Source organism: Marmota monax, unplaced genomic scaffold (assembly GCF_021218885.2).
Source record: "Marmota monax isolate L192 unplaced genomic scaffold, Marmota_monax_Labrador192_F-V1.1 WCK01_AAM20220418_F8-fsc00180, whole genome shotgun sequence".
In the NCBI taxonomy this organism is placed as follows: Eukaryota; Metazoa; Chordata; class Mammalia; order Rodentia; family Sciuridae; genus Marmota; species Marmota monax.
The window spans coordinates 219,214-244,686 of record NW_026693881.1 but is presented as its reverse complement, the minus strand read 5'-3'; the positions used below and the strand labels follow the sequence as shown (position 1 = coordinate 244,686).

General features: G+C 43.1%; 1 protein-coding gene across 5 annotated transcripts in view; it reads left to right on the top strand.

The window, feature by feature from the left end:
* The first annotated feature begins 6,059 nt into the window (after positions 1–6,059).
* Spire1 (spire type actin nucleation factor 1) overlaps positions 6,060–25,473 on the top strand; it is a 133,333-nt gene continuing 113,919 nt past the window's right edge. For 4 of the 5 annotated variants that reach the window (XM_046462734.2, XM_046462733.2, XM_058585126.1 and 1 more), the window contains exon 1: positions 6,060–6,158. The gene's annotated coding sequence lies outside the window, so the exon portion shown is untranslated. Of the gene's footprint in view, positions 6,159–6,398; positions 6,648–25,473 lie in introns of those variants that run through there. The other variant, XM_058585128.1, reaches the window with a different exon arrangement.

Sequence of the window (25,473 nt, the reverse complement as noted above, 5' to 3'; positions counted from 1 at the left end):
CACATCTGGAGCCCTTTATTTAGAGAACAGGGTCTTGTGGACTTGTGCAGGGACTCACTAAGTTGCTGAGGCTGGCTTTGAACTCGATCCTCCTGAGCTGCTTGGTATGCCACTGCACCTGAGGAATGAGCCTGTGTAGTATAGCTCTATTAATGACCCTTTACTGAGAAGAGACCCCAAGGACACAGGACTTCCAGAGCAGTTCGGGAAAAACAACTTAAAAAAGAACAGAAACCCATTTAACCCTTCCATAAAAAACACCAAGGTGAGGCTAGCTAGAATGTGCTTTAACCATTGCTTATTTAATTGAATTAAAGGGAAGCCATATTTTATGTTTGTTACATGCTGACCTTGGAAGAGAAAGAAGCCTCTCAGGGTCAAAGGAGAACACAAGAGCCAAGCACAGCTCCAGACCTCTGTATGTAGGGAAAAAAGACATCAGTTTTAAACAAGAAAGGTCTTTTTTTTTTTTTTATAAAGATCAGCAAAAATTAGGCTGGGCACTATGGCACACAACTGTAATCCTAGCTGCTCAGAAGGCCTGGGGATTCAGCTCAGTGGTTAAGTGCTCCTGTGTTCAATCTCTGGTACCACACGCAGGCGAATTGGCAAATTAAATAGTGGAGGTTTGAAAAAAAATATTTCATTTTGCTAATTTCAGTCAAAAAATGGATTTGTTTAATTTACATAACTCCGAACTCTGGTTTCTTAAACTTGTCGAGATTCTCCATTTTAAAGCAATTATTGTCAAACACCAAACTCTTGATATGAAAAAAGGGTATTTTTGTATTTTATATGACTCATATAAGATATTACTTATATCTGGGTGTAGTGGCATGGGCTTGTAGTCCCAACTTCTTGGGAAGCTGAGGGGAAAGGATCACAAGTTCAAGACCAGCCTGGGCATCTTAATGAGGTCCACCTCAAAAAAGAGTAAGGTACTGCTTGTCCTCACTTTTTAGATCTGATGGGAATTAGGTAATATGGCTAAAATAGGAGGGTCTAGAAATTTTGTTATAGGGAGTATATTTGAATAGCCTCTGGAACTAACAGAAACTTAGGTTAAGTCATTTTACCTTTGTAGACTCCAAATCCTATCTGCATTAAAATAGTAATTTGGCCTAAAATTTGGATCCATGTGAACTTCCCCAGATTGAATCTTTCTAATTAATTGAAGCTAATAATTCTACTTACATCATACTCAGAATATCATATTGGTTTTAAAATAATTGTTTCACCATTAAGAAGGTGAAAGCAATTGCTTGGCTTACTCTTTTCCAGTCTTCATGAATGTACTGATATTCTGTTTATGTTTTACCTTATTTCTCTACTTTCCCTCAATTTTTATCAAAAGGTACACCTCCCTTTGGGATAGATTAGGTAAATTATAAATATATTAGATTTTATAGAATGAAAATGTAGAAAACATTGGTTTAGGATATTACTTAAAAGCACTACTGGAATATTTTCTAGATACTTTCCAGATAAATATATTTTCCATAAGAAAGGAAAAGTTAATTCTTTACAAGATTAGAGACCAGAAGAAGCCAATTTTGTTGTGTTCTTATTGGGTCTATGTACTTTTAGTTGTGGGGATAAGGTCACATGCTGGTTTGCATGCTGATTTTAAAGATCATTGATTACTATTCAACTTAATTACAAGAGATCAGTTTCAAATTGTACTTTAGGATTGTTCATGGAATTGGGCCTGCCTGTGGAGTGATAATTTACAGTCCTTTGATGGGGATGAAATTAGTAGATACTGCTGAAGAGGATGACTTCAGAGAAGACTGCTACAGGGACACTTTCATGCCAGTGAAAAACCCCATCAAGGGAGGATGACATCATTGCAGGATTTCAGTTAAAGTTATTTTCAAATACCAAAAGTTTAGCCAGGTGCAGTGGTGCACTCCTATAATCCAGCTCAGGAGGCTGAGACAGGATTACAAGCTGGAGACCAGCCTCGGAACTTAATGAGGCCCTAAGCAACATAGTGAGACCAGACCCTGCTTCAATATAAAAAATTAAAAGGGCTGGGGATGTAGTTCAGTGGTAAAGTGCCCCCCCCACCCCCTGTTTCAGTCTCCAGTATCAAAAAACAAAACAAATAACAATAACAAAAATCTAGTCATATTGGTATACACAAATTTTAAGGCATCTGTCTTTTATGTTCTTAGCCTTGGTATAATGAGAAATAAGTGTCAGCACTTTTTGTTGATCTTTGCAAGTGGCAGAGAGAACTGAGCTGGTCAAGAGGCCTGGATTCCATTCCCATCTTTTTCATTTACTAGTCCTCTATTTTTTTCCTGTTGACTGTATTTTCTCACCTATAACACAGGGATAATAATATCTGACCCTACAAGTTGTATCACTAAAGAAAGCACTTTGAAAGTATAAAAAAAAAAATCACTAGAAATTTATAAGGTATTATGATGAGGAATGAAAATTTAGGTTGCAACATTGAAAAAATATGCTGTCCTATTTTTTTTTTCCCCTTTTTGGTGCACTTTTCTAGGTGAATGTGCCTCTTAGGAGCAATTGCCTGGAAGTGTCTGGGATAAGCTTGGGCTGCACAGACAGGTGTGCTCCCTGAAGGCCATGCTCTCTGAAAGACTCAGCAGCTCAGCCAGCACATCCGGAATGTGAAGCATGAAGTACATTTATTCTGCAAAAATGATAAGTAATGTAAGAAAAAATGTCAAGGATTCCATTTTTAATAAACACAACAAAAGCAATGAAAACAAATCATTTTTGGAGCAATATGCCGTCGTTTTTCACAGATCTCTCAACACTGAAAAAGACATTTAGATGTTGATTTGAATTGCCCAGACATTTCAACCACATAGTACAATTTTTAGAAGTTGAAGTCATAGAATGACCATGATATCAGGGTTGCGACTTAGCTCAGTGATAGAGCACTAGCATGCTGGAAGCCCAGGGTTCATTTGCCTAGCATGTGTTAGGCACTGGGTTCAATCCTCAGCACCACGAAAAAATAAAGTCGTTGTGTCTGTCTACAACTAAAATAATAATAATAAAAAAAGAAATCAATGACAGGGGATGGAGTTGTGGCTCAGTGGTATTCTGGCATGTGTGAGGCCCTGGGTTGGATTCTCAGCACCATATTAAAATAAATAAGGGTCCACTGACAACTAAAAAAAAAAAAAAAAAGTAAATGACAAATGTCAAATTGGGCCAAATATACTGAACACAAAAGTATTTGAATCTTTTAAATTCAACTGAAAGTGAAAAAGAGGAAAAGTGCTAACTAATTCCACAGGATACCTTGAACTCCACTGATAATGTATCAACCTCTGGTAGCCTTTCAGGGACCAGCAGTCACTTTTGAAGACTCTTGTGATGATGGATAGGTGGGGCTTTCAAAGGGTACTGAAAATCATATAAAAGAATTATGCTGCCTTTGTACAGAAAATGTCAAATATTCAGCCTATATAAAATAAAATCACTGATGAAGATTTTCCTTCTGTGTAGAAATGGAACATCAAGCAACATTCTAGCTCTCATCTTGCCTCAATTTAATGACATACAAGGTCACAAAGGCAAAAGATTTACTTTAAATGTGGTATAGCCATGAATTTGCACAGGGCACATGCACAAGTGAGCGCACATGCATATACACATACGTCTTTCCATTGTATATATACCCCTGTGACTCAGTGCCATTATGTTTTTCCCTTCCAAAATATTTTTAAAATTATCCCTTAGGAAAGGAAAAAAAATCTTAGTGTTACAAATTTGTTTTTAAGAACACACCTTTTAAAGATCAAGCTTAACATTAAATTTGGATTTTTCATTTCTACTCCTCCTTTCCCTCATTGTTACCTTTAGGTGGATATTTATTTACTACTCATGCCTGATACTTAGTAGCAAGCTCCTGGATTGCTCAGCTGATTAATTCATTTCAGTTATTTCTTGGGAGTAAAGCAAGGACACAAGTGTTTTTGGCTATAGTTATCCAAATGCAGTGGGGCAGCAATATCCTACAAAGCCAGAAGATGGTGGTGCTGTCCACAAAAATAGACCATGTCACTCTATTGTTCAATCTATTTTAAGCCCCAATGTATTTACAAAATCCTTATAGAATCTAAACTTTCAATATAGCAAAATTTGAGAATGTTTGAGCATGATTTTAATCATAGTCTTACAAGGAATCAAAGCTCTTTGCCTATGAGGGTGTGTTCACATATAAATACTGCATTTTTACAAAGGAGATTATGAACCCATAACTAAGTGGTGCTACCTTTAAAAAAAATCTATTTTACTATTTTTGAACTGAGGATTGAACCCAGGGCTACTTAACCAGTGAACCACATCCCCATCCCTTTTTATTTTTATTTTGAGACAGGGTTTCCACTAAGCTACTTGGGTCCTCCCTAAATTTCTGAGGCCTATCTTGAACTTGCAATCCTCCTGCCTCAGCAGGAGGTGCACCACCATGCCCAGATGTATGTCTTTAAGTGAAATTATAATAAGGTGCCTAAGGAGCCCCCACCCCTTAGACATCTTAGACATTAACAATAAGCAGCTGTGATTTTTTTTTCTGCAAGATGTAATGTTTAGCATGAGGTTTCTAATATTGCACATAAAATGGTAATTCCTATAAATTTTTTACTTGGTTGATGTTTTCAACTCTGTGAGGTATTTCACACAAGACTAGCCTTAGAAGTAACTCATTTACGAACGGGTGATTTCTTTCTTTAAAAAAAAAAAAATACTTGTTTTTTAGTTGTACACAATACCTTTTATTTTGTTTAATTTTTATATGGTGTTGAGGATCGAACCCAGGGTTCTGGCGCATGCCAGGGGAGGCTCTACTGTTGAGCCACAACCCCAGCCACTCGATGGGCGATTTCTTTACTTAAGAATTACTTTTTATTGCTTGCTTAGCGGGTTAAGTGAGGCCCGGGAGTAATTTCCTGCATTCTGTGGCTAATTGCCTTGGGCTGAGTTTGCCACTGTGCTGTCCATTCCCTGTCCTGTGAACAGACTGGGTTAGGTGGGTGATGACGCGTGTGGTTATGGAGACATGACCGTAGTGAGGGGGCTGTTCTGATGTTACCGATGATCTGAAAGGACACTGAAATAGTCATTTGCAAATGATGGCCACGTCCCAGGCCTTGATCTAGGCGATTGGAAAGAGTCAAGGAGGGACATCAGAAAGGATCCTTGACCTTAACGAAGATGAGAAAGGGAGATGCACAATAAAAATCTAAAAACCAGTAGAGCAGGGTGCGTGGAGAGTACGGAGTGGATGGTCAGGAGAGGGGGAGGCCCGGGCCGCGGGGATTCCCTGCAGGCCGGGATCGGGTTCCTGAGGAGAATTTCTGAAATCCTGTTCCCGGGGCGCGTCAGTGACAGCGACTACCTGCTTTCTCGGCAAGGTGGCCTCCCGGCAGGCTTGCTCCGGCAGCGCGGCGGCAGGCGGGGAACACCCGCCGTGCCCACCTCCGCGGTTAGCCCCGGGCTGAGCGCCACGCCCCCGGCGCGCCGCCCCCTCCGCACGTCCTGCCGCCCGCCCCGCCGCGCGCTCCGCTCCCTCCCTCAACCGCGCATCCTCAGCTCGGCCGCGCGGAGCTCGGGCCGCGGCCCCTCCCCAACCGCGCCAGCGCCCCCGCGCACGCCCTCCGCCGGCGGCGTCCCCGCCCGCGAGGCTCTGGGGCACGCCGGGCGGGGCAAGCGGACGCCAGCGCGGCCGACCGGCCTCCCGGAGCCGTCGCGGCGCCGGCCGCCTCGCTCGCCCACGCCGCCCGGCCCTCGGGTCCCGCGCCTGGGCGGCGCGCGCTGCCGGGTGGGGCGCGGCTCGGGCGGAGGCGCGCGGGGACGATGCCGCGGAGCTGAGCGGACGCGGCAGCGGCGCGGCGCCCTCCGCGGGATGGCGCAGGCGGCTGGCGGCGAGGGCCCGGCCGAGCCCGCGGCCGCGGCGGGCCCGCCGGAGGCGCTGAGCCTGGAGGAGATCCTGCGGCTCTACGGGCAGCCCATCAACGAGGAGCAGGCGTGGGCCGTGTGCTACCAGTGCTGCGGCTCGCTGCGGGCCGCCCGCCGGGCCCCGCGCCGCGTGCGCTCGGCCGCGCAGGTCCGCGTCTGCAGGGACGGCGCCGTCACGCTGGCGCCCGGAGACGAGGGCCCGGCGGCCGCGGGTGAGCCGGGCGGAGGGCGCCGAGGGCGGGCGAGCCGGGCCGAGGGCGGCGGGCGAGCCGGGCGGAGGGCGCGAAGGGCGGAGAGCGGCAGCTGGTGGGGGGGCGGGAGGGCGCCCTGCGCCGGGGGCTGCGGGCCGGCGGGGCCTCCCCTCCGCGGTCGCTCGCCCTGTCGGCGGGGAGCTCCGAGCCCCGCGCCCTGCGGCCCAGCGCAGAAGGCGGTCCGCACGCACCGGCCCTCGGTGACCGCGCGCGGTGGTTACCGAGCCGCAGAGGTCTCAGCCGGGGAGGAGGCTGCGGTGTGGAGAGACACTCAGGACTGCAGGGCTCCTGGAAGCCGCGGACGTGGTTTGCCGGTGTTGGGTTTTGCCGAGATGACAAACAGGCTCCTCAGTAAAGACTTGACTGAATGTTGAGGGCAGAGGGGAAACGGTCACCCATTGTCTAGTGTCAACCAACCTGCACCTACTGGGGACCAAGAGGAGGTTGGCGGTATGTTTCTCCTGCCAGTTTTTATCTAATTCCGTTTTTTGAGAGGCAGGTCTATTAAAACATGGGAAAACAACCCACCTTCGACTTTGAGAAAGTTGATGGAAATGTCAAAATGCTTAACGTGAAAGATGTAATTCAGAATTAGTCTGTAAAAATGGCATTCAGTGAAAATCCTTTTCTAAATTAAAAACATTCAAGATTATAGTTATTCTTTTAGTCCTACCAGAACATTTCTTTCTGTGTATGTGTGTGTGTGTGTTAAACCCATTTTTATTTATTTAAAGTCAGCTTCTAATTTTTTAAACTGATTTGTCCTCCAATTGCACATATTTTTGAGGTACCATGCGATGTATCCACACGCACATACATTGTGTTATTTAAAGCCAGCCTTTTTGAAGATTCTTTTGAGATTATATTTCAGATTTTCTGGATCTGATGCATCTGTTGTGTCTGGACTTGGACTCAGTTGTAAATACTACCTGCATTAATACTACTGTATTAAGATGGAATGAAAAGATACCTTTTTGAAAGGATAGTGAAGCTGTGCCTTGGTACTTAGCTGTTTTCTAGGAGAAGTGGTGAGCAGCCTGCTTTTAGAAGTAGCCTTGGTGCTTTCCAGAGAGAAAAACCCTGGTTTTGAATAGTCCGTCTCCTGAACTTACTCCAAAGAGAGTACTCCAGCTGCCAAAGACTGACAGGTTCTTTTTGTTGTAGTTAGAACTTTCCTTATATGACATGCATGATTTTAGACATCCTAGTGTAGTCTCAGTGTAATGCACTGCGGAGAGAATAGTGAGCAGAAATGGCATGGGTGTGCAACTGTCCTCTTCCTCCCTTCCTTCTGCATGTGACCTCTGCTGTCAGCTGTGGAGAGAACCTGATCAATGTTGATGAAGTCATGAGCATTTCAGGCCCTGTTAAAAATGTTTAGGAAGTTCATTATAAAATCTTATTGATATTAACTTATTTTCTCAGGATTTACAAGTGGCTGCATGACTGTGCAAGACATAGTGTCTTTGAATATTTAATCATGATTCTTAGAAGTGATGAGTAATTTGGCACTGGGCATACTTGTGTAAGTTCTATTTTTAAGGAAAAATTGTATTTATACAACATCCATTGTAAGAAGCATTTTTCCTCTTGTATTTAGTGTGATTATATGTGGTTAATAATCAGCATTGTTTACATTTTCAAATGTCATACATTGAGTTATTTTCTAAATGGAGGCTTAGGGAGTCCATCTACTTGCTGAAAGTCATACTGGGAATTCTGAATTAAATCCAAGTCTTTTTGACCTCTACTCTTTGTAGTACTGTCGAATGACAGATTTGGTTTGATTCCTTTCCTTTGTAGCTGAATGACCTTGAATAAGTTCCTTAACCCTCTTGTGTCCAGCCTTCTGTATAAAAGCATAATACATGTCTTTTTTTTTTCTTTTCCCCCATCCAGGAAAGGTTTAAGTGAAATAATATATCTAAAGTGCCTGACACTTTTTTTACCCTATCCCCTGATCCTTTCATACCACAACAGTGCCTGTAGTTAAGCTGTTTTTTATTTCTACTCAGAATTGAAACACATGTCTAAGGGCTATTTTTCTTTTTGGTGCCAGGGGTTGAACCCATGGCTTTGCCATGCTAGGCAGGTGCTCTACCACTGAGCTACACCCCCAACCCCTAGGCAAGGGTTTCTCAGCTGAATAGTTCTTTCTGTGGAGGCCTCTTGTGCAGCATCATGGGTTTCTACCACTGGATGCCAGTAAGCCCTATTTGTGACAATAAAAAGCCTACAGACATTGCCAACTATTTCCTGAGGACAAAATTATCCCCTGTTGAAGGTTACAGATGTGCCCAGGAGTATGTTCATGTGTAGCAGTGGATACTGGTGGTAGTCCTTAGGTGAGCACACCTTTCAGTTTGCTGAGCTGAACGAATGGTGGCATTGCTTCTTGCTGCCGCTGGTATCATCCCAGTTAGCCCCATCAGAAGAAAGAGAACCTCATAAGCTTTACCACCTTGTTTGGGGGCTTAATGTAGTAATAATTGACTTTAGTTCTGTTTTACTTTTTTTTGTGGTGCTGGAGATTCAACATATGGCCTCAGGCATACTAGGCAAGGGCTCAACCACTGTGCTTCACTCCTAGATCAGTTCTTTAAAGAGAGTGATCCTCCCTCAGCATTGAGGGAGTTTGGTTCCAGATCCCCTGCAAATACCCAAATCCTTGGACTGGCATGGTGCTTGCATGTGACTTTAGCACATCTTCTATAAATTACTTTTGATACTTAGCATTATGTGTCAACCCACAGATACTGAGGGCTGACTCTGCAGATCCATCCCAGAACAGTCCCATTTAGCTTGGATAAAACAAATAGGAGTACATTATAGGAGAAATAGAAAATGATGAAAATTGTCCAAGGCATAGAAATGAGACACACTGGAAGGAAGAACAAGTGATCTTATTTAGCATTCAGATATATCTCAGAGCCACGCTTGGGTCGTCATAAACGCAGTATGGTATAAAACTGAGGGAGATAAGGAAAAGGGAAATTGTGAGCTAGGATTGTAAAACCAGCAGTGTTTTATGAAGTGTTTCTGTGATGACAGGAGGCTAGATTGCCTGGAATCAGGAGGTTTATGATTCTTCTTAGGTAGTTTATGTAACATTCTTATATTCCCCAATGTTCAAGCAGTTGTGCTCATCAGACCTTATTGTGGGGAGAGTTTCTTAGGTGCAGAGTGATGAAGTTTTCATTTTCACATGCTGACAGTCAAGGACCTAAGGATATGGGTTCTGGGTGCTCACGAGGAAACCTAACTGGCACTTAGAGTTCACTTTGGTATGTTTAGGAAGTAGTAACTGATGAAATTGAGGTAATATTCTAGATCTTAAAAGATTAAAACATTTGTTTTTCTGGAATGCCACAAAGATTTACTAATAGCATAATATTAGAAATTAGAATCATGCATGGGCTGTCAGCCTTCAGGACTTAAACACATTAAACGACAGCAGTCATTTATTTAAAAATTTTATTTCACTTTTTTAAATATGCCTTTAGTTTTGGTTGTGTAAAGAACATTTTAAAAATTATGGTCACATCTTGGTTTTAAATATCCTTAGGGTTAGTAATAGGTTTTCCTGGGAGGAACAATGAAGGCTGTGTGCACACTAATAAAGACATCCCTTGAGAATGGTTTCTTGGTGTAGGGAACATTCCGGCTTTGTTTGGGATTTGAAAAGAGGATATGATCAGTCAGCTTCTCAGCAAGGTTCTTGCTAATTTATTGGTGAGAATGGTGTTGGAATAATATCCCGTTGGATTTTAAAGAGAAAATATTAGTGGAGAAAGTGGATGTAATGAAAACATGTTTAAAAACATTTTTGTCCACTCTTGTTTTATTTCTTGTGTGATTACATCCTGGCCATTAAATGAAAAGAATATAGGAGGTATGTGTGTGAGTCCAGGGCAGGTGTTGGGGGTTAATGGTGAGATTAAGGGCTGGTAAATGCCTGATCGGTTACAGGAATAGGTAAGACTCATCTTCTGTACGGTATGTTCAGATCTGTCAGTTTAATTCCCTCTAACATATATTCAGTGGGTTTCTACTATGTGCAAGCAGTGTTCTAGTTTTCATGGGTTATTTAAACATAAAAAGTTGTAGTCATTGAACAGGAGAAAATAAAACCTAAACAGAGTGGTAAATTTACCATGAAGTTAAATGAGACCTTAAACTTCAAGCCCCTTTATTTACCCAGGCCCCTCCCAGTTCATTTGCAAAACTAAATCATGATCAGATAAGATCAAAGTCACTCTCAGTGTCACCTTCCAACATACTTCCACTTGTGTGATCACGTGCACTTTGGGGAGAGATTCTGAAAGAGCACATGATTTCTGTCTTTTTTTCTGTCTCATGCAAAGGGAAACAAAGAATTTATATTCAGGTGTTGGTGCTTCAATAAGTTGGGGGTCTGTCAAGAAAGCATTAGTCTCCCTATAAGTTTTGACTGAATGAGAGCAATCATTGATCTGCCAAGGGTCACGTGTTGGTTGGTGAGAGCCCTGGGTGAGCTCAACTGTAAGGTCACAGGTTCTGCAGGCAGCAGTTCCCATCCCTTTTCCTTAGGGGCGTCATGAGGCTCTCTGTAGTTCCACTTGCTTCTTGTTGTCCAAGTGGAACACAAGAAAAGGGTCTCTTTCAAGTATTTAAAAGGATGAGGGAAATACAGTTTGTTACCTGTCCCCCCCAAAAACAACGTCGACAACAACAACAATTTTATTTTGGACAGAATTTTAAGTTTACAGAAAAGTTACAGTGATAATTCAGAGAATTCCATGTGTCCCTCACCCACTTCCTGTGGTGCTAGCATCTTACATCCTCGAGGCACCTCTGTCAGAACTGCATGAAGGCCAGCAGTGGTATACTACTGTTTCCCTGAGCTCCTTACGTGCCTTGGGTTCCCCCAAGTTTTCTGCCTCTTTCCTCTGTAGAAATCCTGCCCAGGATGCTGTCCTGCAGTTAGTCGTACTGCTTGTTCTGTTTTGGTCTGTGACAGTTTCCTGGTGAAGTGTCCCTCCATTTGGGAGTGTTTAGACTGGGGTGCTGGAAGATAATTCCAGAGGAGAAGGGCTCTTCTCAGGTGGTGTTGGGGCCTGGAACGTCATACGTTATGTTAACCTTGACACTTAGTTAAGCAAGTTTTTTCCCGGGTTTCTCTGCCAAGTTATTGTTTTCACCTTTTCTGTGCTCTTGTTTAGAAATGGGATGCTAAGTCCAGCCTCATTCAGAAAGAGGGCCAGGTGAGATTGTCCCCTTCCCCCATTTACTTATTGATCCGGTGACCTATTTTCATCAGTCTGGATTCCCACATATTTTGTACTTTGGTCATTATCCACTTATACTCTTTTGCTGCTCAGATAGTTCTAGCTGTTGCCACTGTGGCTCTCCTTTGGGGTGGCCACTGGCCTTTTACCCTTCAGCCATCCTTTTTGGAGGCACACATCCTTGCTTTTTGGCACTGCAGGGTGTTTTGAGTCTCATGTTGTGTATTTCCTGCCCAGCACCTGGCATTGGCTGAACCTCTAAGGAGCTGTGGTTCCTTGGCTGGGAACAGGTGGACCCCAAAAGCTGAGCCCCAGCTATGCTTGCTGCTGCTCTAGTTTAGTTTTTGTTTTAATGTAGGAGAATTGCAGTGTTAGCTTCGTTCCTTTTGGTGCTCATACTGCTAGGTTTGGGGTTTCTTGCTGGTGTTCTGCTTCTGCGGAAGCCACTGTCCTTTCCTTTGCTCAGCAGGTATTTACTGGATACCACAGAACCAGGCTGAGTAGGGAGGGTGACAGCAGGGTGTGTGTCAGAGGGAGAAATGCCTGGGAGCTGAAGCCAGAGAAGCCTTTGCTGGGATGTTGAAATAGACTCCTGGCGCTCAGGGAAGGCTGCCTGAGTGTAGTGGGCAAGCATTCATTGACTGAGGTGTGCTAATGGTCAAGAAATGGTTTGGGAAATCTCAAGGTCATTGGCCTCCCTCTTTCAAGCAGCTGTGGAGACTGGACTGATGGTGTCCCTAAAACAGTAGCATAACCATCTAAGTGATAGCCAGTCAGCCACATTTGAAATGGTTCCCTGTTTGCAAATGTGTGCTTTCATTAGGGCTCTCAAGTGCAATGTGTAGGTACAATACACTCCTTGTGGTGTGCGGATCTGCTCATGGAACATCTTACACAAACAAAAGAGACGAAAACAGTGTGGTCAGGCACAGCGTTGGCTGAGTATTCCAGATTGATAGCTGGGATCATATTTACTTTAGGAATGTGAAAAACACTGATACATAGCATATAAAGCGATGCAAGTTAGTTGGGAAAGGTCACAATATTTTCTCCAGTGCTAATTCTGTGTGGTTACTTTGGTGGCACAGCCAGGCAGGGTTTGCTTTTTCCTGCTTTGACTCCACTGGGGCCACCTGATGCAGCCTTTACTGCTCGCAAGCCAGTGCCCCCCTGGCTGGCATCCTGTGCGTTCTCAAGTGTGTGAAGGGAGGATGTTCCCTGACCCCTTGCTTGTTTTGCTGCTGGCATTATTCTCATTCAAATTCCTCACCAGATTTTTAACCAGTTCAAGTGCATTTCATCGTATAGTTTGAATCATCTAGTTGAGCAGGTGGTGGGCTGATAACCAAGTACCATAAGGATCTCTTAACAGACTTTTTTTGTTGGTGTGCATGTTGTATATATTTGAAGATAAATAATTGGCCACTTCTAACTAAAAAGCATTTTTTTTTTTTTCACATTTCTTACTCAGAACTTATTTCTTGGGCTTCTTGGGCTTTTTCCCTGCAATTTTTTTGAAAAATAAATACATAAATACAGGGAAGTGCCCAAGTCATTAGTAATAAACCATGTAAATACCAACCCAGTAAGAACCACACTCAGCATACAAAACAGGACCAGACCAGACCAGACCAAATCAGAGCAAGAAAGAGGACAACACCAGTCACCCAGAGCCCTCAGCTCAGCTAATCATTGTCTTAGTTTTTGTCACCAGAGATTGGATTTGCTTGATTCAGAATCTTACATTGTGCATTTGTCTGCTTTTTGAAAATCTTTTTCTTTTGTTTGGTGCTGGGGATAGAACCGAGGACCTGGCCTGCTTGGCATGGACTCCATCACCAAGCAGTACTCCCAATTGGTCTGGCTTTTTTTTTTTTTTTTTTTGTGTGTGTGTGTGTGTGTGGTGCTGGGGTTGAACTCAGGGCCTTATACATGTGAGGCAAGCCCTCTACCAACTAAGCTACATCTCCCCAGCCCCTCTGTGTGACTTCTTTTAATCAACTTTGCATTCATAACTTACATTATTTGTTGCATAGTATTCAACTATATGACAATACCTGAATTGTTGTATCCATTCTGCTGATGACGTGCATTATGAATAGTCTGGAATTTTTTAGCTGTTTCAAGCACTGCTGTAAACACTGCTGAATTACTAATATTTGGCTTTAAGAAAAATCTGCCCTTATTTGTTTTCTATTTGTCCCACCTGCTCTGTATACATTTTCTCATTCTCTTTATGAATATTTTTAAAAATTATTAAAATTTTCTTCTTCATTGTAATATTCCATTTTTTTTTCTTGTAGTTGCCTTACAACATGCATTATTGACTTATTAAATCTCACATAAATTGTTGTATTACTTTCTGTGTAATGCAAAGACGTTAGAGAACATTAACTCTGTATTTTAGTTAATATATTTAATTAATTAATTTGTTTGTTTATTTTGGTATTGAGGATTAAACCCAGGAGTGCTTAACCACTGAGATACATTCCCAGTACCCCCCTTTTTAAAAATATTTTGAAATAGGGTCTTGCTAAGTTTGCTTAGGACCTCGCTAAGTTGCTTGAACTTTCGATCCTCCTGCTCCAGCCTCCTTAGCCCCTGGGTTTATAGGTGTGAGCCACCGTGCCCAACAGTTCATATATTTTAAATGCTAAAAGACAGTATTTTAACACAATATAATATTCATTAGATTGTTTTACAAAAAGTCAACTCAGTCCTTCCAGGAAATTTGCAACTTCAAAACTATTTTCGAAGTACTACTAAAACATCATCTTTCTCAATGTCTGCAGGAGATTGGTTCCAGTACTATCCCCAGTACCAAAATCCACGAATGCTCAAGTCTCATATGTAAAATGGTGAAATATTTATATAACCTGTGTGTACATCTCTGTATAGTTTGAATCATCTCTGTATGACTTATAATTCCCAGTATAACATATATGCTATGTAAATAGTTATATTGTTCAAGGAATAGTGATGGGGTGGGAGTGTGTGTGTGTTTAGTATAGGCACAATGTTTTTGTATCCACAATTGGTCAAATCCACTAATGTGAACTTGGGCTGACTATATTTGCTCTTTTTCTTGGGTTACTGTATCTAATTCTGGGTCTATTTGTCCCACTGAGGAACTCCTTTTAGTATTTCCTTTAGAGCAGGCCCTGTCATTGTTGAATTCACTGTTTTTGTTGGTCTGAAGACATCTCAGTTTTGTCTTATGCTTTAAAAATACTTTTGTTCTAATTTTATTTATTTATTTATTTTTGGTAGTGGGGATTGAACCCAGAGGTACTTTACCCCAAGCCCTTTTTAATTTTAATTGCTAGGTTGCTTAGAGCCTTGCTAAGTTGTTGAGGCTGGCTTTGAACTTGTAATCCTCCTGCCTCAGCTTCCTAAGCTGCTGGGATGACAGGCATGTGCCACTGTTCCTGGCCTTTCGTCAATATTTTTAAAGCAAATTTATTTAAAATGTCACACAATGTAAAGTGCACAAGTCCTACATGATGAGTTTTGCAGCATGAATAGATATATGTAGCCTTGGAAAACGTGTAGCCGGAACAGCACTGCTAGCATCAGGGTGGCCTACCTGTGTCTGGTCATGGCCGTTGTGCCTGCTTGCCTTGTGAGCTCTGTCTGCTGATGAGCTTATACAGAACCCACAGTGTGTATGGTTTTACGTCTTTTTTTTTTTTTCCTAGCCTTTGTGAGGTTGAACCTTGTTTCAATTCATTTGTTCGTATTTTAGTGTGACATTCCAATGCGTGACTGTACTGTTCCCATCTCACTCTACCTGGACTCTGGGTTTCAGAGACCCATTTATTAGATACTGTGATACTGCTATAAACATTATGAACATATCTTTTGGTATACGTGTAGCATTTGTGTCAAATATTTAAATGTGCAGTGGTTAGTTCACGGTGGGTGTTCAACATTAATAGATATTGTATTTTTGCCAAAAGTTTTCCAATGCGATTTTTAAACACAACCTTTAAAAAAAAAAAAAAAACCAGTCTAGGACATCAGTATAAATTTTATGTGACTAAGGTTATTAATAATGTCTATTTCAAAGTAGCTAAAAGAAGGGCTGGGAATGTAGCTCAGTGGTAGAGCACTTGCCTAGCAGTGTTGGATTCAATGCCTCTTACTCCTCTACCCTCCTACACCCTAAAATCAAAATAGGTAAAGGAGAGGATTTTAAGAATTCTTTTTTTTTTTTTTTTGGTACCAGGGATGTTTAACCACTGAACCACATCCTCGTCCTTTTTTATTTTTTATTTAGAGACAGGGTCTTGCTAAGTTGCTTAAAGCCTTGCTAAGTTGCTGAGGCTGGCCTTGAACTTGTGATACTCTTGCCTCAGCCTCCTGAGCTGCTCAGAATACAGATGTGTGCCATTGTGCCTGGCAAGAATTCTTACTGCAAAGAAATAACTATTTGAGCTGTTAGATATGCTGGGTACTCTGATGTGATCATTCCACAACATATACATGTTAAAATATCACTTTATACCCCATAGCTATATATACAATTATTATTTGTCTATTTGAAGTAAAGCTAAAGTACTGGGGATGTAGCTTAATGGTAGAATGATTGCTTAGTGTGCATGAGTACCTGGGTTTGATCCACTACAGAGAGGGGGAGAAGGGAGAGAATGTGAGAGGGAGATATTAGTGTCATATGTGGATAGGTTTTATTCCTAATAATATCAGCACTTCATGGCCTATGTTTAGCTTGTGAAAACTGACCCTTAGGTTATATTGATTTTTTTTTTTTAAGTAGAACTATTTTTTTTTAAGTAGAACTCATTTCCCATTTTCTTCACCCTCCCCAATATAATTAGAAGCCAAATTCTTATTTAATATCTTAATACCTTTTGTTTCTGAGAAATAAAGCTAGGTTATTATATTTGACAGGTATGGTAGAGTGCCATTAACAATCCCCATAGGGCCTGGCACGGTGGTGCATATTGGTAATTCCAGCTTGAGAGGCTGAGGCAGGAGGATCACAAGTTCAAAGCCAGACTCAGCAACTGAGGCCCTGAGTAGCTTAGTGAGACCCTGTCTTTAAGTAAAATATAAAAAAGGCTGGGGATGTGCCCCAGTGGTTAGGTGCCCCTGGGTTCAATCCCTTGTACCAAAAAACAAAAAACAACAACAAAAAAATAACAATCTCCATAAGTTGCCTGGTCATGGACATGGCCTGTCTTCCTGGATATTTACTCAGAATACTATGTCAGAGGAATCCCTGTTACATGACTTTATTTGCTAATTTCAGTAATATCTGAGTGCCTTCTGAGTGAACTGTCCCCCAGGTGGAAGATAGAATGAGGGGTGCAGTACACCCATTCCTAGATGAAGCTTGTAGCTGCATTGACACCTGGAGTACAGTACAGCGACCTCAGAATTTCAGAGACCTGTAGAACCTGTGAACCCAGAGCAGGGCAACTGGCTGCCTGTGACACCTGGCTGGTGTCAGAAGAGGTTTTGTTCCTGGACAAGGTAAAGGAGGAGCAGTAGGTAAAAGGAAGGCCTGGGAGGCAGATGCATTGGGGTCGAAAGGTTGGAGGTGTAATGGGAGACAGTGTGCCACCCACCAGAGTGGTGAGTGCCCAGTGTGCTGCCCCACTTCCCCTGGGAACCCTCACTGCAGTGCTGCTAAATCCGTGAACAGCCTGCGTTCTCACAGGGTGCTTCAGGCTGCCCCTACCAGTGATTTGGACTTGGCATGGAGGTTAAACCTGTTTGTCCTCTGTGGTGGGCGTTCACTGTGCCTGGGGCAGGGATGTGTGTGGGAGAGCATGCTGGCTGGACTCTGGCTACCCAGGAATGGGCACCAGAGAGGCCAAGAAGGACCGGTAGGGAGGGGAAGCAGGAGGGTGACATGGAGGGCTTTGTAGAGGGGCTCTTGACGGGGTGAGGCTCGGGCCCAAGATGCTAGTGGCCCTCCACGCTGTCTTTAGATCCTGATTGCTCTGAGTTGCAGAACCACTTAGGGGCACAAGGGCTGCTCAGACCAAAGGATGAAGGGCTGACCAGGGGAACTGGAGCAGGGCGAGGCTCTTGAGTTCCTGATGTGTGGGTGAGAAAGAGGCAGGAATCTTCAGATTCCTGGTCTCCCTTCCTGGGTGTTGTGGAGGCAGGAGGGCAGATCAGGGAGGGAAGAAGATGACTTGGGCTTCATGGAAGCTCAGTTGGCTGGAGAAATACTTTTCCTATGGAGTCATGTCAATTCTCCTGTCTTTGGTTCTTCCCGGTACTTGTACATCAACTATGTAATATCGTGTGGTGACATGGAAAGAACATGAGACTTGGCTACAAAAGATGTGGTTTTGATTCTTGGCTCTGATGCTTACTGCTTAGTTGTGACCTCAGGCAAGCCATGTAACCTTTGGCTTTCTAATTTTTTCTTATTTTTAATCTATAAAATGGAAGTAATATTCAGTTAGCTTTTTTTTTGTGTGCTGAGGATTGAACCCAGGGGTGCTCTACCACTGAGTTTCACCCCCAGACCTTTATATATATATATTTTATTTTGAGACAGGATCTCTCCAAATTGCCCAGACTGGCCTTGAACTTGTGATAATCCTGCCTTAGTTTCCAGAGTCATTGGGATTACAGGCGTGCACTACCATACCTGGCTGTTCAGCTCTTCTTACAAAATTGTTTTGAGAATCAAATGAATATGTGTGAGGACATTTCGTCAGCTCATACATTCTGCACAAATATATTGTTACTGAACTATTATTACCCTTTGTGAAAAGATGAGTATTTTAAGATTCTTTGATTCAAGATTGATAAGAAATTCTGAAACAATATCAGATATAATTTTTGGAGGTCCATAGAATGATTCTTGAGGTTGAAAAAAATCTGAAACTGTAGGTATTCATATTTGTCTTAGGGCTGTACTAGGTTTTAGAATAGATCATAAGGACTGGGGATTTCGTTGGAGAATACTAGAAAAAGGTAATTAGCATTTGAGAACCATTTATAGTTTTACCTGCTTTCCATGTGTATATTCTTGTTTTTCCTGTTATTTACTACTTTTTAACTCATTGTATATTTACTTCATAATTAATTTAGCTTTTTAAAACCTTTTGGGGAGCGAAAGAGAGCTTATTTCCATTAATAATAAAAATAATGTAAATACAGCATTTCCCTTGAACTCTCGGAACAAATTTTACATAAGATCTGTAAGAGAAGATAGCTTAGACAAAGTGAAACATTTGGATGATTCTTTGCTTGGTGTGTTAAAATTTAATTTTGATGGGAAATTGTCATAATAGTTGCTCCCAAACTCATGTTTTCCTTTTAGTTAATGTCATTTTGTTCTGTTTGTACTTAAAGATCCTGGGCAGGGAATGCAGCTCAGTGGTAAGGCACCTGTGCCCAAGGCCCTGGGGTTCAATCCCTAGCACCCAAACAAACAAAAACTTAGTATTTTACTCACAAGTATAATAAAAAGCAAAGCTTTTTTTTTTTTTTTTTTTAACTCTCTCCCCCTCCTCTTTCTCTCTCTCCATGTGTGTCTGTGTTTATAAATATTTATATGAATGAAAATTTAAATAGATAAAAATGTTTTCCTTAGTAGGTTTGTGTATATGTGTGTAGGGGGGCTGTGCTGGGGATGGAACCCAGGGCCTCTTTCATGCTGGGCAAGTGCTGTACCACTGAGTCACCCTCCCCCTGTCCCTACCTAGGTTTTTTTTTGTAGTTTAAATCAGATATACTCAAATCTTGATAGGGATGAGTAATAAAGAGGTAAATGGATATGGATGGATGGTAGAGTTGTGATCTATCTAAGGGGAGATAGGGCCAGCAAGATAGAAGTACTTGAGCTGCCTGGCAGGGCCCTTCCTGACTGGAAGATCTCTTGCATGGTCCTGGGTCACAGTGGGGAGGAGATCCTAAGGATGTGCAAGGATGTATGAAAGGGACACAGGACCTTCACTGACAGGAGCCCTGGACATTTGGAAGGCAGTGGTGATTCTGCCCGGGAGTCCCCTCCCAGTTCTTGTTCTTGAAGGAAGTGATATAGTGCTGTGGTCTTAAGTGTATTTTTAAATTTCATGAAATTTAAGCAATCTTTTAATTAATATTGCTAGGGAAAATTTAAGTGTTTACAAAAAGTATCACAGATTCCGTTATCTCTGTGCTCTATGGAGGAGTGTCAGTTCTGTGGCCCCAGGGCTGATCTCCTGCCTTCCTGTGCCCAGGCTGCACCTCCCACCTGCCACCTGCCCGCAGAGGTCTTCTAAAGATCGAGTTCTACACAGCCATGACTGGCTGGCTGCAGCTGGCAGCAGAGGCAAAACCTATTTTCTCTGGTAACTTTTGGTGTTGCCACATTACATAAAACAGACAAGGTGATATTTGAGCTATGTTGAGAAAACCTCTGCTGAAACTGAAGTAATAATTTTTCAGGGGAAGAAACTTGACATTTAATGATATTTATGATGTTTGTTCTATGAGAGAATATTAAGGTTGTTGAATAGAAAGAGAAAAACAACACTGATAATTAAGAACTCTTGTTTTGAAAAGTTAAATTTCTAATATTTTGTCATGGAACTGCTTGGGGAGCTGTGGGACACATTTCCTCCTAGATTGGGGTGGTGGAGGCAAGGAGACCTAATGAGCAAGGGACAGAATCGGTGTGTTGGTCCTCCACAGTGCTCAGCCTCTGTGGGAACTGCTTTCTCATCTGGGTCCCAAGCTGCCGCCTGTAGCCATAGCAAAGACCCAGTAAGTGGTGTGTGCTGGAGAAACAATGGTGGGTTTTAATCCTTGGCATTGGGTCCAGGACTAACCTCTGGTCCCTGGGAGGTGACCAGCAATAATAAAAAAGCAAGGCTTTCATTTTTTTTAAGATAAGAAATTTAGTTATGAAGCATAGGATGCATAGTATAGACTGTCTTGAGAAAATAAAGCAGGCTTATGTCACCTTTGCCACTAATCTGACTTTTTTATCCAAAAAGTTGAAGCTGAAGGTCCTAGAGCCTGCCCCAGGGCAGAGCCTGCAGATGCAGTTATTTCATCCCAAAGGAGAGTCCAGTTCTGGGCAGTGCCTGTGTGTGAATAGATGGCTGAACACTTGTTCCCTGAGTGGCATTAAAATTAGAGGTTATGGCTGGGCGCAGTGGCACGTGCCTGTAATCCCAGCAGCTCGGCAGGCTGAGGTGGGGGGATTGAGAATTCAAAGCCAGCCTCAGCAACAGTGAGGTGCTAAGCAACTCAGTGAGACCTCTCTCTAAATAACATACAAAAAATAGGGTTGGGGATGTGGCTCAGTAGTTGAGTACCCCTGAGTTCAGTCCCTGGTACCAAACAACAACAACAACAACAAAAAAAAAAACAATTAGAAGTTATGCTCCTGACCAGGATCTTGGAGTCGAAATCTGTTGGATAAGAGCAACAGTGTAGGCATCACGTCTATGCATGTCTATAATGGTTTAAATTGGTAAGATTGTGCTCCAGATCCTTGAAAATGTTGATTAAATGTGTCGTACTCATTGATTATTTAAAGGATTCCTCTGTCCTCTCAAGTGGGTGTGAAGCTTAAACACGGCTTTTTTTCTTTTCTTTTGCCCATAGTTATGAGTCACGACCAAGGAATAGTAAGCCAAAGCAATACTTTGCAAATTTTGCTTCTGATATTCCCAGACTTCCCCCATGCTGGTCCTTTGCCTCCCTTTTAGGCACTATTGATTCCTGTTCTTCCCTTTATTAAGTGAGGAGAGAGATCAGCTGCTGGTTGGTCTCAGTTCTTTGACCTCTAAGGAGTCATTTTATTCTTCGAGCTTGAGCCTCCTCCGCTGTAACAGGAGGGCTTTACACCTCCCTTCTCATGTCTGGTCTTCAGATCAGAGTGCAGCCTGTGTTTGAGCTCTCTAAGACAAGTGTGAACTGATTGTATTGAGATATTTCGCTGGTAATAATTTTGTCTCCTAGCTTTTAAAAGGTTACTATTGGGGTTTGAATGGCATGTAATTTTAGAAATGTCCAGGGAAGTTTGGACGGATACTTCTTATCCTTTTAAATGCATCTTTGGTAGAGGTGTTCAGAACAGTTCCACTGTTTGTAGCATTTCCCTTAAGGTGGGGATCTTTGTAAAAATAATTGTCAGAGCATCTACATGAAGTTATCAACTAAAGCTGTTCAGTGTAAGGACATGGAAGAAATCTTCGTAACCAGAATCACTCTTAGGGTGCTGTCAGTTTTGGAAGAAGTACTTGCAAGGTAGGATAAGACCCCTGGGGTGTGCACAAGCTGGATAGCCAGGAAGAAGTCAAGGTGGAGACAGTGAAAAGGTGAGGGAAAGCAGAGATGGAGAATGACTGCAGCTCCTTGCCAGCCCCCGTCTTCGGAGGTGTCAGTGATTTTTTCACGCCCAGGCTAGTAATGCAGCATGCACAGATGTAGGAGACTCTTGGACCTTAAAGAAATTGGGCGGGGACTGGGTCTATAACTCAGTGGTATAGCGTGTGCCTAGCATATGGGAGGTGTTGGGCTCAATCCTTAGCACCACATAAACAAAACAAATGCATTGTTCCATCCACAACTTAAAAAAAGTTAATAATAAACTGGGTGGTCTTTGTACTTAGGGCCCAGGCATGGTGAGGGTTTAAGTTGTACCGGATCTTGGGGAGGTCAGGTAGCCTGTTGACGCAAGCTAGTGTGGAAGAGAAGGATATTTTTGAGTTAACTCCTTAAGTTTAGGAAGCAGCCCACCTGGATCACACCTAAAAAGTGTGATGCTGAGGCCTCACGCTGCCACCTGCATCCTGTGTGCCATGTGGGGGCTGTGTCTGACTTCTCACCCAGGGTGTTCTCTCTAGGGTTGGTACAGTGTGCATGGTTTCCTGGGATTGGGTTTGTAATGAAGAGGGAATGTCCTTTTGCTTTGATGGTCCATGTCTTGGTTTTCTGTAAAAAATGACCATAAACTTCATGGCTTCAAAACAACATAAAATTGTTATCTTACAGTTCTGGCAGTCAGAAGTCCGAAAATAAGAGCCCGAATCTAGGCGTCGGCAGGCTGTTCCCTCTGGGGGCTCCAGGGAGACTGCATCCTTCCTTTTTCAGCTTCTGAAGGCCTCCTGCGTGTTCCCTTGGTCCCTTTCCTCTCTGCTCCCGTTTGCCCTTCCCCTCTGATTCTGAGCCTGCTGCCTTCTCCCCTGGTGACCCTCCAGTTGGATGCCTTTGGGCCATCTTGGAACACATTGGAGCGGCTCCCTCCGTGTCGGGTCCTGCAGGAATATCCTCTTGTGCTTAAGTCGCGGCTTAATGCCCTGTGCCGCCCGTGTGGGCCTATGGCCCACTCCTCTCCTCTCCTCCTGACCCTCTGTGCTCCCCACAGACTGCTGTCTTCTGCTTTTTCCTGTAGCCTGCAGTCAGTTCTGCTCAGCTTCGAGGTCTTTGTTTAAACAGCATCTTCTCAAGGAGTCTTACCTGGCCACCCTGAGTGGAGTCATTTCTCTTGTTCTTTCTCTCCCTTTTGTGTCCTTAATAGCAGTTATCACCAGTTGTGATTATTTTGCTTGATTGGTTTTCTTCCCATTCTCTTTTTTGGTCTGTGTTATTAAATGTAGACACTATGGGACGAGGCCCGTGTCCGGCTTGTTCACTCCACATCATCAGTGCTAATGATCATCAGGAGCACTTAATATGTGTTCAGTCAGTGGAGGTACCTCCTAGGTTCATCATGATAAAGCACACTCGTTCGCATGGTCAGATGGACCTGAACATTGTCCAGTGTGGTCACAAAGGAAGAGATTTGAGAATAATTCAGAGAAGTATCTATTTGTTTAAAAGTTTAGGAATTCTGTGTCTCTGGGGGTATAGTTTGCCCTGTGCTTACTCAATGGTTTGTGTGTGGCATTGTGATCGCTCAGCCAGGCAGGAGGCTTCTGCTCCAGGTGTGATCACTCAGCCAGGTGGGAGGCTTCTGCTCCACAGCTCCTGACTCCAAAGTACTGTTTGGCCATATGAAAACTTGGGGATCTTTTTCTGAAATACTGCCAGAAAAAGTTTGTCAGAGTTGTGTGGTTCATGGGAATCTGGCTGCACTGAGGGAAGTGGATGGAGTGCTGAGCTGTGATCTTAATGCCATGCCCCGTGGCCTGCTGCGCCTCCTCGGAAGTGACGTGTGCAGAATTGCTGACTGCAGCCACCTGAGTGTCAGCACTGAAGACTCAAGATGCCTGCTAGATGGGGCTGTGGTAGAGCTCTTGCCTGGAACATGTGAGGCACTACCTTCAATCCCCAGACTACATAAAAATCAATAAACAAAATAAAGGTATTGTGTCCATCTATAGCTTAAAAAAAATTTAAGAAAAAAAGCCTGCTAGAGTGGTGTTGTATGGTGAGTTCTTATACCAGGACTGGTGTGCTGCTACTATTTTTTTTTTTTTTTTTTTGGTAAATATTTTTTAGTTGTAGATGGACACAATAATCTTTTTATTTTATTTATTTATTTTTATGTGGTGCTGAGGACTGACCCCAGTGCCTTACATGTGCTAGGCAAGTGCTCTACCACAGAGCCACAACCCCAGCCCTCTGTGTGCTGCTTAAAACCATTACCTATCATTTTATATTGAGATGCAGGGTGTTCCGTTTCCTGGATCATGAGGGGCTCATCCAGGAAAACTTCAGAACAGAATGTGTCTTCTAGATGAGTTAAAAAGAAGAGTTTAAAACACGGCCCTGCCCATTCCTGTTGAGAAACATTGAGCTAAACTTCTGGCTTCCTTTGCAAATATCCCTCTGCTTAGTGTGTAAGTGCTTCTTGACAATTTGGAAATATTTTGAAAACTTAATATTTAAATTCAGATTTTGTTTTAGCATTTATTTTTTAATTGTAGTTGGACACAATACCTTTGTTTATTTATTTTTATGTGGTGTTGAGGATTGAACCCAGGGCCTTGATGTGCTAGTCGGGCGCTCTGCCGCTGAGCCCCAGACCCTTACTTCAGATATTTGATTTTATGTTGTCACACAGTTAATCTGTCCTTCTAAACTCAGCCTACTTCATATTTAATTGAAAGATCTGCTTCACTGTGTTTATAATCTCGCTACTTGGGAAGGCCTTCTATCAGTGTATACAACTGGAAGTGCCATAGGTGACCTCATATGATTTCTGGGTTCTGGAGGGATCCTTATTCTGGTTCTATACAACAGTGCCCAGTCCTTGAAGAAAGGTGCAAAAATGGTCAAGTGAAAATCCCTTGGTGCTAGACTGGAGGTTTCCAGCCTGGGTGGTGTGTGAGAGTGGCGGTTTCTCCATCTCCCCCCCTCTCTCCCCTCCAGCACAGCATCCCTGCGATCCCCTCCTCGTCCCACCAGCTCTAGGAAGTGGGAATGGAGGACCGGGGTAAGACAGCCTCACCAGCACACAGGCGATCGGGAGCCTGGCGGTCCTCCTAGCCTGCCACCCACTCTGTGTCATCACATGCCAGTCATTTGACTCTGCAGCCTCTCGGGTTACTCATCTACGAAATGAGTGGATTAAGCAAGACCATTTCCAAGGTCCTAAGCTCTGATGTCATGTGATTGGGGTTTTCTGACTCCTGGGTCAGCATCTGGGCGAGGATTTGGTGGCAGACTGGTGTAGGCGGTCAGGCCCTGCATACTTGGGATGTTGTCACATTCTCTGGGGGGATTCACCAGCTCACCCTGGATAACCAGGAACAGTTACAATCTCTCACAAGAATTCTTGGTGCTCTTATAGAAAGGCATTTTCAGTTTTGTAAACAGGTTTTGGAAAGAATCTATTACATATAATCAAATGCCCTTTTGACATTATCATTCTTTAAGCACTTTGTTATGTTCAGGTGCAAGATGTTTTAGGCTCATTTGGCCATTTCCCTGTCCTGGCCTAGAGTTGGCCAGCTCCCGAGGGGTCCTGGTCCAATGAAGGGGAATGGGCATAGGTGTGCCCTTGCAGAATGGGTGCCTGGAAAGCGTGGGTGTGGAATTGAGAAATGACTCTAGTTCTAGTCACCCACAGAGCTCTTCCC